The sequence below is a fragment of the Ovis aries genome, chromosome 11 (genome assembly GCF_016772045.2).
Source record: "Ovis aries strain OAR_USU_Benz2616 breed Rambouillet chromosome 11, ARS-UI_Ramb_v3.0, whole genome shotgun sequence".
NCBI classification, from domain to species: domain Eukaryota; kingdom Metazoa; phylum Chordata; class Mammalia; order Artiodactyla; family Bovidae; genus Ovis; species Ovis aries.
Genome location: NC_056064.1, coordinates 19,519,683 through 19,531,355, shown reverse-complemented (window position 1 = coordinate 19,531,355; position 11,673 = coordinate 19,519,683). Strand labels below are relative to the sequence as shown.

At 43.6% G+C, this 11,673-nt stretch overlaps 1 non-coding gene across 1 annotated transcript; it reads right to left on the bottom strand.

The window, feature by feature from the left end:
• Positions 1-4,909: 4,909 nt before the first annotated feature.
• Positions 4,910-5,016, bottom strand: LOC114117030 (U6 spliceosomal RNA). Its single transcript, XR_003590826.1, has one exon. It is a non-coding gene; the product is annotated as a U6 spliceosomal RNA (small nuclear RNA).
• Positions 5,017-11,673: the final 6,657 nt, after the last annotated feature.

Sequence of the window (11,673 nt, the reverse complement as noted above, 5' to 3'; positions counted from 1 at the left end):
TGCCGGACCCTATCTAGGATCTCTTGTTTCATTCTCAAAATGCTATAAGGTAGATATTATTAGTCCCATTTTACAGACTAGAAAACTGAGACCCCAGGTTAAGAAGATCTCCCAAGGTCATGGGCCAAGTGAGTGTTAGAGCTCTCTGAAATAGACCTGAATTCTGAGTCTTTAGTCTTAATCATTGTGGTGTTTCTAAGAATCTGAGGTTTTTCATGTTGTTCAGTCACCAAGTCATGCCTGACTCTCTGATACCCCATGGCCTGCAGCATGCTAGGCTTTCCCCTCTTCTCCTTCTGCCTTCAATCTTTCCGAGCATCAGGGTCTCAGGGTTTATCATAGCTAGATGTTTTTGGACTCAGAGGGAGGATATTTCCAAACACCATTTCCCCCAGGGCTGACTCCCCGCTTCCAGTCCATCATGGGTTCTGACTCAAAGCGATCTAAGGCAAGAAGCCAGAAAGGCTTTGGGAATGTGCTGTGAAATTCACCTCCGCAGAGACTAGGATGTTTTTCCAGCTGTGTCCCCAACACCCAGGGGAGAGAGAGCCTCAGCTAGGGCCTCAGGCTCAGGGTCGGAGTGCGGGTCACTGGCTGGGTGACTGCCCCCCTCACACCAGAAGGTGTCTACCTGTGGATGGGAGGTTGCTGTTTCTGTCTCTCCACACTGCATTGGAAACCTCTGTGCCTTCTCCTTTTGCTACTTCTTCATTTTTAACCAGTGCCCTCTTATCTTCATTATACAGAATTCTAGAAAGGTTCACTACAGGCCTAGCTCCTTGCCAGGCTGGGAGACCCCTTCTCCATCTTTCCAGTTCAAACAGTGAGTTGATAGGAATTTCCTGACAGTACAGTGGTTAAGAATCCAACTTCCAATGCAGGGGACGAGGGTTCGGTCCCTGGTCGGGGAACTAAGATCCCATATGCCACGGGGCCTGGGTGCCACAACTAGAGAGGCTGTGGCCAAAAATAAATAAATATTAAACACACAAACAGTGAGCTGGCAATGGATGAAGGGTAGCAGTAAGAACTGGGCTCTGCTGCCATGGGTTCAAACCTTGGTTCTGCCACGTGCCCTGTCACTTGACCTCTTATGGACTTCAGTTTCCTTCTTTTACTTTCTTTTTTTTTTTTTTTAAAGAAAGAGCTAATAACATCTATATTTTAGATGTGCATGCGTGTGCTAAGTCGCTTTGGTCATGTCCGACTCTTTTCGACTCTATGGACTGTAGCCCGCCAGCCTCCTCTGTTCCTTGGATTCTCCAGGCAAGATTACTGCAGTGGGTTGGCATGCCCTCCTCCAGGGATCTTCTTGACCCACGGATCGAACCCACATCTCCTGTAACTCCTGTATTGCAAGTGGCACTGAGCCACTGGAGAAACCCTTTAGGGTTGTTGCTGGTATTAATCAATACACACGAAGGACTCAGCACAGTGCCAAATATATACTCAGTGCTCAGTTGCTCTCATTTTTACCCCACATCAGAGACTTCACAAGATGCTTTACACACACAGTTCTCATTTGGATCACACCACAGCCCTGTGAAGTAGAAGTCATTTTATCCCCATTTTACAGATGAGGAAACTGAGGCTCATGGAAGTCGGGTCACACAGCACGTAAGAGCTTGGGTTCAACCAGGACTGCCTGACTTCAAAGCTCCTGCTCTTAACCTCCTCATTGCACCTTCCCTCAAAGACCTTCTCATAAAGAAAGTCGCCTATGTCTTCCTCCTCCCTTTCTGGGGCTTCCTAAGGGAAACCTCCACCATCTGAGGATGGCTGCAGGTGGCTTGTGTCATGTAATGAGAGGTGGGGGCAGTGTGGTGCTGGGGACCTTGTGGTGAGCTGGATTCTGTGATTACCCAGTTCTCGTCCAGCACTCATGCTGGGGATTCTGTCTCCAGACTGATCGGTAACAGGTCTGGGGGTGCCTGGCACAGTCAAGATGGGATCTGAGGGCTTTTAAAGTGATGAAAGCAGACAGGGCAAAAATAAACATTTGCATTAATCCATTATCCTAACGATCATCCTAAAGATAAGCACGATCAGATATGAGCCTTGCTGAGACTGATTTGCCTAAAATAAGAATCTTATTTGCATTTTTCTGATTTTTCCCGACTTTGTTTAGCCACATCGAGACAGCTGCTGCTGTCATCAAGGATAAACATCTGAAGTGGATGGTTACTGCCCACGTGTATTTATGGGGCATAGTACCCTTCCCACCCACCTGTGAGTGTGTTGTAATCTCTTTGACACAGGGAAGAAGGACGGTTTAGGAAGTTCAAGGTGACAGCTCTGGCTTGCTAATTCAGGGTCAGCCTTTCAACTTGCCTTTGATCATCTTTTTAACTTATGTAGAAAATATCTATGGAGCCACAGAATCTGCCAGGGTAAACAGGCTTGAAGAAGATCCTAATAGTTTAGTGTCTGATTTAAAAGACATAATTTCTCATCTCTTTTCTTTAAAAAAAAACTTTTAAAATGTAATTTAAAAAAATTGGGGGGCTGTGCTGGGGCTTCGTTCATGAGCGTGGGCTTTCTCTAAGTGCGGTGCATGGGCTTCTCATTGTGGTGGCTTCTCTTGTTGCAGAGCACGGGCTATAGAGCACGTGGGCTTCAGTAGTTGCGGGCTTAGTTGCCCTGTGACATGTGGAATCTCCCAGGACCAGGGGTCAAACCCATGTCCCCTGCAATGGCAGACAGATATTTTACCACTGGATCACCAGGGAAGTCTTCTCATATCTCTTTTCATTAACTATCCATATCAACCCTAAGAGGTAGCTAGGGCAGGTATTTCCTACCTACCCCGCCCCCTTTACAGATGAGAAAACAGAGACTCAGTGAGGTGAAGGAATATGATTTAGTTTATATGCTTTCTCAATAGTGTCCAAGACCCTTTGACTCCCAACCCTGGGTCTCAAGACTTCTTTCCGAAGGTCTCTGCCGTTGGGCTAAGACATTTGTGAGCAACTCTGAGAAGAACGACTTCTCTCCCAGAAGAAGACCTGGTCTTGGTCACACAGATAAGACTACATCTTTCATCCATTTGATCTTCAGTGACCCTCCGTGGGGGAGACAAGGCAGTGAAAATAGCTAAGAGTAGGTGATGAGCACTTGTGTGTGCTTCCTGGAAGGACTGATCACGAACCATAAAGACCTATGAGGCCATAGTGTCCAAGCTTCAGAGAGGTCCCACTGACCCCATTCCTAGCTTCAGCCTGGAGGCCAGTCCCCTCTATGGATAGCCCCTCTTCAACTTGACTTGGTGATTGACTTTGTAGTGGAAAGAACGTGGACCACTAAATCAAATACTCTTGGGTTGAGCCCTAGCCTTGCCATCAATGTCTGCCGGTGTTCATAAGGGGATTCTCCATCCAGAATCTAATTTATTACACTATTTCATTTAGTCCATTATTTTACTCAATTTTGCAACACTGCCATGAGGCAGATTTCTAATATTATTGTTCCTGTTCCAACTAGAGGAAAACAGATCCATAGAGGTAAAGGCTAAATAACTTATCCAAGCTAGACAGGCTTGTTTCTTGAGTCCAAACATATATATATATATATATAAAACTTCAGGAAAAATAGATAATGCATCACTTGGCTCAAAATTCAAAAGATATAAAAAAGGAAAACTGAAAAGTCTCTTTCTTACCCTTTCTTCCAGCTAGCAAGTCCACCTTCCCGGAGGCAATAAATGTTACCAGCTCCATGTGTTGTCTTACAGAGACTTGTTATATATATACACATATATATACAAGCAAAGAGGTAAGTCTGTTGTTCCTGGTTTTTTCTTTTTGTGAGTGCATAAATCCTTTTGTTTTGTTTTGGAAGAACTATTGTTAAGGTTATATACATATATATATATGACAACAGTACTGTATTGATTTTGCTCATATTAATGCCAAGTAGTATTTTTAGTTAAACATGCTATATTCTTTCCATTTCCCTGCCTCTGCTCTTGCTTTTCCTGCAGTGCAAATGTGTGACTCCTCACTCATGCTCCTTATCTGGCAAGCTCCTGGGCATCTCTCAGGATGCAGCATAGACGTCATCTCTTGAGAAACCTTCCTCAACTACCCCCTCTCCCCACTGAAGTTTATTCATTTCCTTTTATCCTCACATTTCCCACACTTTTTTATAATTATTTTTTTAAATGAGCTATTATAAAAAAATTTAAAATAAGCTATTATATTCTCAAATAGCCCAGTAGGTCTCAGGAAACATTCATCTACCTATGTGTCTGTCTGTCTATTTACCTACCATCTATCTAATCTATCTATCTATAAGGGTGAAGTTCAGATCTTTTTATTTAAGTGTCAGTATTTTGAATACAGTATTCTATTTCTTGCTTTCTGAAAACTTTTTCAGAAAAAAGTTTCATAGAAACTTTTCACACAGATATAAAAGTAGAGAAAGTAGTGTGAACTCCCATTTAGCTGTCAGCTCCCTTCAACAGTTATTGCACGTGCCAGCCTTGTCCCCTCTCCCCTTGATTATTTTAAAGCAAATCTCTGACATCATATAATTTCACCCGTAAATACTTCAGCATATATCACTAAAGGAAAATGACTTAAAATATAATATCTATCTCATGTAAAAAAATACAAACTATCAGTATTCAGGTTTCCCTAATGGTCTCTGTCTCTCTCTGTTTGTTCAAATCTAAACTCAGAGAAGGTCTACATATTTGGTTGACCCCTTGCTTTTTATCACCTGACAATACTCTTGGAGAGCATTTCATGCCAGAACATAAAGAATGGCTTTGTTCTTTTTTCCATTGCAGGGTATTCTTTGTAGGGCTGTAGTATAATTCATTTAACCAATTTCCAGATAGTGGACATTTAGATCACTCCAAACCTTTTGCCATTATATTAATAAACAAGGCTGCTTTTTTTTTTTTTTTTTTTTTATGGAATGCTTCACGAATTTGCATGTCATCCTTGTGCAGGGGCCATGCTAATCTTCTCTGTATCGTTCCAATTTTAGTACATGTGCTGCCAAAGCGAGCGCAACAATGCTGTATTGAATAACCTTGTAAGCAGGTCACTTTGCACATGTGGGAGTATGTTTGCAAGATAAATTCTTGGAAGTGGAATTTTGGGGTGAAAGGATATATGTATTAGTAACTGCAAAGATTACTGGTGGATCATCCTTGATGGAGGTGGTACCCACGCAGTGGATACTTCTACCAGCCATGTGGCTGAGAACACTTTCTCTGTCCCCTTCTCAGAAGCACCATCCTCTCAGACCTCTGTCTGTGCAATTGCCTTTTCTGTGGATGTCTGTGGATGTCCCATCTCACTTTGTCCATCTGATGAACTCCTGTTCTTCACGACTAAGCTTAGTTCCCTACCAGGGTTTTGGGTTGGCGCTCACCCTGTGCTCCCAGAAATCCCCTTTTCACAACACACATCACACTTCATACTGGGTGCTCATTACTGACTCATCTCTCTCCTCCACCGTTAGTGAGGTCCTTGAGGGTGTAGTCCCAGGCACACAGTAGGTGGTCTACGTGAATTGGTCCATTGAGAAGGATTGAAAGTTTAGGGTATAATCTCTGGGTCTTATTCTGGTGGGAGTTCAGGGACTTCTGCTGTTTCCTTGGGTGGAACAAACCCAGAGTCATGGGTGCAAATCTGCTTTCATAACCCTCTGACACCCAAATATTAAAGCCCAGAAAACCACCCAAGCTCCACATTGTCCAGCCCAGGAGCCTGCAACAGATGGCCTTGTATCACTGAGGCTGGGACGTCTGATTATCTTAGACCTACAAGTTGTTTATGGATTCTGACCTTTCAGATTGTTTTCTATTTAATCTGAAAACCTTGTTTGTTTTTTTTTTTAATCTAGGATTTCTTCCCACCCCACACATGAAACCATCATCCTACAAATTATTCTCTGGATGGGCAGGAGTGGAATTAGTCCCCACAGAAGCAAGTTAGGCGGGGCAGGTGGGAGTAATCCCATGTGCCCGAGGTGGGGGAGGGCAGAGCAGATGGCTCCCCAGGCAAGCCTTGAAAGCCAGGATTAAAAAGTAATTTTCAGCGTGCCCAAAATGGGACTGCAGATTTGGGTCACCACAAATTAACTCTTTCTGGACTGTAGGCTGGAGATTCAGAGTCAAGAGGCGGTGTCCTGCCTCAGGGAGGAGCTAGGTGAGAACCCCTGGGTTTCTCCTTCCTGAGCCCCCTGGAGATCATCTCCTAGGTTTTTCCTTGCAGAGGGAGCCCAGGCCTTCAAGGTCATCCTCTTCCAAAGGACAAGGCTCCTACTTCCCCTCTGAGTGTGGGCTCTGTCGGAGGGAGTCCCTCCTAAGGCTGGGGGAGGATTTGTGCCTCAAGAAATTGAGTTCTTACCAGTGCCCCACAGAGGCACCTCATCCTGTTATCAAAAGTATCTCAGGGGTACTTCCCTGGTGGTCTAGGGGCTAAGACTCCGCCCTCCCAATGCAGGGGGCCTGGATTCCATCCTTGGTCAGGAAACTAGATTCCACATGCCACAACTGAGACCTGGTGCAGCCAAATCAATAGATAATAATTTAAAAAGTACCTCAGGTATTTGCCTCACGACAGACAAAGTGCTGCCTCGCCAATTACTTTCGGCGCTAGAGACACTCCAGTTCTTTCCCGATATAGGATCTAGAGGTATCTGCGCCGCCCCTAGCAATAATTCCTTTGCCTCAAAAGCCAATGTATTATTAAATGCTATTCCTTGAGGAAGGATATTTCCTCCCTTGCACTCGAATAGTAGAACTGTAATGAATGGGATTTCCTTTTTCTCTTTGTTGGCCAGGAAGCTCAAAGCCAAATTCGCAAAGTAATTCCCCAGTCTCTGTGAATGCATTTTATTTTTCCACCTAGCTTGTTATTCTCGGAGAAGGCGATGGCACCCCACTCCAGTACTCTTGCCTGGAAAATCCCATGGATGGAGGCGCCTGGTAGGCTGCAGTCCCTGGGGTTGTGAAGAGTCTGATATGACCGAGCAACTTCACTTTCACTTTTCACTTTCATGCATTGGAGAAGGAAATGGCAACCCACTCCAGTGTTCTTGCCTGGAGAATCCCAGGGATGGGGGAGCCTGGTGGGCTGCTGTCTATGGGGTCGCACAGAGTCGGACTTGACTGAAGCAACTTAGCAGCAGCAGCAGCAGCAGCTTGTTATTCTATTCTGATTTACATATTTCCTTTATCCCATTTTTGTTTTCCTATCTAAACTGCACTGTGTTGCCGAATGGATATCCTGTTTGTTATAGCAAATCCTTTGTACAACTAGGTAGAGGATAAATAATTAAAAGCAGAAATAATTCGTGCTTTCATTAATTAATTCAACCTTTAAAATCAGCACCTGTTAGAGGCTTAATACTATAGGAGATGAGGGGCAGATACAAATAAAATACACTTAAAGATTTATCACCTATTATATGCCAGGTACTATGCCTGGGACCGTTCATGTCATCTGTTTCAATTTATGTTCAACAGCAATCTTATGACATAAATAATTAAATGAGTAGGAATACATGAAAGCACTGAGCCCAGTGCCTGGTACAGTAAGTTCTAAATAAGTGGCAGCTATTCTTCTTATTTGGTATCATTATTCTCATTTTAAAAGAGGAGACTGTAGTTCTGAAAGATTAAATTACATTGTTGTGAGAGTTTCATGAAAATAATGAACCAAGAGCCTGGTAGATATAGGTATAGCAGGCATTTGAGGTCTTTTGGGCGACCCAGAATCCATTTTCATTTCTTTTAGTAAAATGTTAGTGAAAGTGTTGCTTGCTCACTTGTGTCTGACTCTTTGTGACCCCATGGACAGAGGAGTCAATTCTCCAGGCAAAAATACTGGAGTGGGTAGCTATTCCCTTCTCCAGGGGATCTTCCCAATCCAGGGATTGAAACTGGGTCTCCTGCAGTGTAGGCAGATTCTTTACCATCTGAGCCACCAAGGACTACCTTTTTATTTCTTTGGGGGGAACTCTATTCCCTAACGCATTTGTAGTTCATGTGCTCTGTGCCAGGATTTATTTCTCACTCCAGGGAAGGAGCATGTGACTCAAGCATGGCCAATCAGTGCTTTGAATTTACCTAACACCAGTAATTGGTTCAAGACTATACCATGTGACTCTGATTGGTCCAATTAAGGTGATCGTAGGATTTGTATGGGCATTATTGATAAGGCCATTATTTTTCTTATTGCTAGGCCCAGAGTCTGACCATGTGTATGATTGGAGTGTGGGCAGTCATACTTCTTCCTTCTCTGAGTGGAGAGTCCGTTTGATAATGGAGCCAACAAGAGAATGCGGAGTCTAGGCTTTCCAGGTGGTGCTAGTGGTAAAGAACCCTCAATGCAGGAGACACAAGAGATGTGGGTTTGATCCCTGGTTCAGGAAGATTCCCCTAGAGAAGGAAATGGTAACCCACTCCAGTATCTTTGCCTGGAGAATCCCGTAGACAGAGGAGCCCAGTGGGCTACAGTCTATGGGTCACAAAGAGTTGGGCACGACTGAACAGACTTAGCATGCATGCACACAGAGATGGAGAGAGTGAAATGGGTCCTGAAGATATTATTCCCCTGGGCCAAGCTACACCTGAAGCCCATTTGATCTGTTCCAGAGTAGTTTGCTTGCTTTACTGATAAATTCCTTTTTTTTTTTTTTTTTTTAAATTTAAACCTGTTTGAGTTGGGTTTCACTTACAACTAAAATGACCCTAATTTATTAAGGCATTCAGTAACATTTTGTTCCTTTTCTTTTTCCATCGAACAGACTTGCCCAGTGTTACGGTATTTGACACTGTGACAGTGTTTGGGCCTGTTTCTGGCCCCAAAGGCCATGTATATCATGTTCCCTGAGACAGGAACTTGCATGTAGGTGGGAACAAGACAGAGACAGATGAAATAGGTGGACAATGTGCCATGGGGGGACAGCTTAGCCATTGTGTAAAAACTGTGGGCAAGGGCTTCTGGAGCACTTTCCCTCCACACTCTCCTCCCCAGAATCTGTAAATGATCTGGGAGAAGCACAAATGCTGCTTCACAGACGTGCCAGCTGGCTCTGTGTGTTTCTACACAAGGAGCTGATGCTTTCTTTCCCTGCTTATGTAAAGGTAAAATCTTGCCTAGAGCTGAGGCTGGATGAAACAGTCAGAGATATATCCATAGCGCTGGACTCCGACTCCCCATGTGACCTTTCTGGTTGAGTCATCTCCCTCCTGAGATGGGCTTTCTCATCTGCACAGTGAAGCTTGGCAAATGAGGTACAAATGAGATCTCATAAATCATTAAGCCTGAAGGTTACTTCTGGGTAGCCCCACCCAGATAACTGCAGAACTGGGCCTGTCTCGCTGGTGTATCTGGGAGTCCTCGAGGGTGTTTGTGAATAAGCCCAGTCTTACACCATCTCCAGCTTCCTGGAAAGACCCTCTGCTCCCCCAGATCAGGGCATCGTGTTGCCTAGAGCTCCCTCAGTCTGTGGTGTGTACTGCCCCACTGCTTTGCACCTTTGATGAGGAAGGGAAGTCCTTTCTCCATGTCTTAAAAAAAAAAAATAATTGGCTGCGCTGGGTCTTAGTTGCAGTGTGATCTTTAGCTGTGGCATTTCAACTCTTAGCTGAGACAGTTAGGATCTAGTTTCCTGAAAAAACCCCCGGCCCCCTGCTTTGGGAGTGCAGTCTTAGCCCCTACACCACCAGGGAAGTCCCCTGCTCCTGTTTCTTATAGAGAGACTTTCCAGGGAGTTGTGTGCTTTTCAGGTCATGGAAAACCTATAGGAAAAGAGAGCCAGGCTGTGAACTATTGGGAGGCTCGATGAGGCCCTGGTTATGCACGTTTTATCACTTTCCTTGCACCTCCCTGCCTAGGGACATGCACCAGGCTACACAAAGGAGGACGAAAGAGCCATGTCCCCACTCCAGGACAGCTTCAGCAAGTGTGAAAGAGGCTTTGTTGTAGGCAGCACATTCAAAAGAAATAAGCCTGGTAAGACAAAATTCTGCCAGGGAGATGCTCACCCAGTTTTGACACTCTGGGCAGTGAAATCACATTCCTTTGCTTTTTTGTTTCCAACACTGAGTGGCATGTGGGATCTTAGCTCCCCCTCCCAGGGATCAAATCTGTGCCCCCTGCAGTGGAAGCATGGAGTCTTAACCACTGAACAACCAGGGAAGTCCCTCACAGTTCTAATAATGAGGTAGGCCCACCCCATTCAGGATACAAAGGTGATTCAAAGATGGTGCTGGTACATATTTAAAAACTGGCTCTCCAGAAAAAAAAAATATATGCTTCTTATAAATTTGGTATAATTTAGTATAAATGATGTATAAGTTTATTCTAAAATGTTATTGCTAGAAAGGGTGTGTAGCACACTATTCATAAATAATAAAATACACAATGCTTCTTTGTAAATTCCGTATAGTCTGTTGAATCTCACAATGCTTTTATTGACCTTTGTTGAACTCTTGTATCCATAGTCCATAGTCCAACTATGGTTGCAATTCAATCATGATTTGACAAAATCAGACTACGTATAAATGCTTGGTTATTATCCAGTTCAGCAAAGAAGGCACTCATGTCTCTAAACAAGTGAGTATAATTCCACTCTGAATGTTGGTTGATATTTTCACTTATGTTAAGGAGTAAGACAAGAGAGAAACAACAAAGACATATATCAGAACTTCATCTGTTCATCAGTGATATAGAGACTTCTTTGCTGAATCAGGTAGTAGTGTTTGAATGCTGGAAGAGTATGTCCTCAACTTTTTGTACTCATCACAATGTCACGATTATAAATACAACATGGGTTTCAGTTGAATCTGCATTATTAACATTTTCTCCATCATATTCTTGTCTATACAATCAACATTTTCCATGGTATAAATCCTCCTACCATGGCTGATTTCAATTTACCAATGTTAAGTCACTGAATGGGAAGGGATGCAAGATAGGAAAACATTACATATAATATTCCCACCAAACAGACTCAAGAGACATGAGTAACCTCAAGAGCATAGATGCTTATAAAATGTAGTAAAATAATTAGAAAGTGGTGAGTTTCGAGTATATATTACCTTTGTTTTTATGTAATTTGTTTTAATATCTATCTATCTATATATATAATTAAAAAAAATTTTTTTGGCCACAGCACGTGGTATGCAGGATCTTAGTTCCCCAACCAGGAATCACATCCGTGCCCCCTGGAGTGGGAGTGCAGAGTCCTAACTGCTGGACTGCTAGGGAAGTCCCCTATAATTTAGTTTTTAATAATGGCTATATTTAATAACCAGCTTGCAAAATTCCTGAAAATTTAACAATTGGCTCTTATGAACCAATACAACCTGGTTCTGTCACTCCACTGCCAAGGAGAGTGGCAGATCGCTCTCCTGGCTCAAACTACATTTGGTTAAGAGAACTAGATCAATTGCTCAGCATACTAACACCAGATGAACTTTTAAGGCTGGTTCTGCTTTCCTGTGTGATATTATTAGCTATGCGGCTGAAGGGGTCATGCTGGGTAGCTGTAGATCCTCCAAGCCAGTGCTTCCAGCCCTGCATCAGCATAACCCCAAGCATTCTGGAAATGCAAATTTTCAGGGCCCTTGCCAACCTACCGAACTGAACTATCCTCAGAGCTTCTGGGGATATTGCCCTGCTACCTGTTCCCGAAGTGTCAGATGCA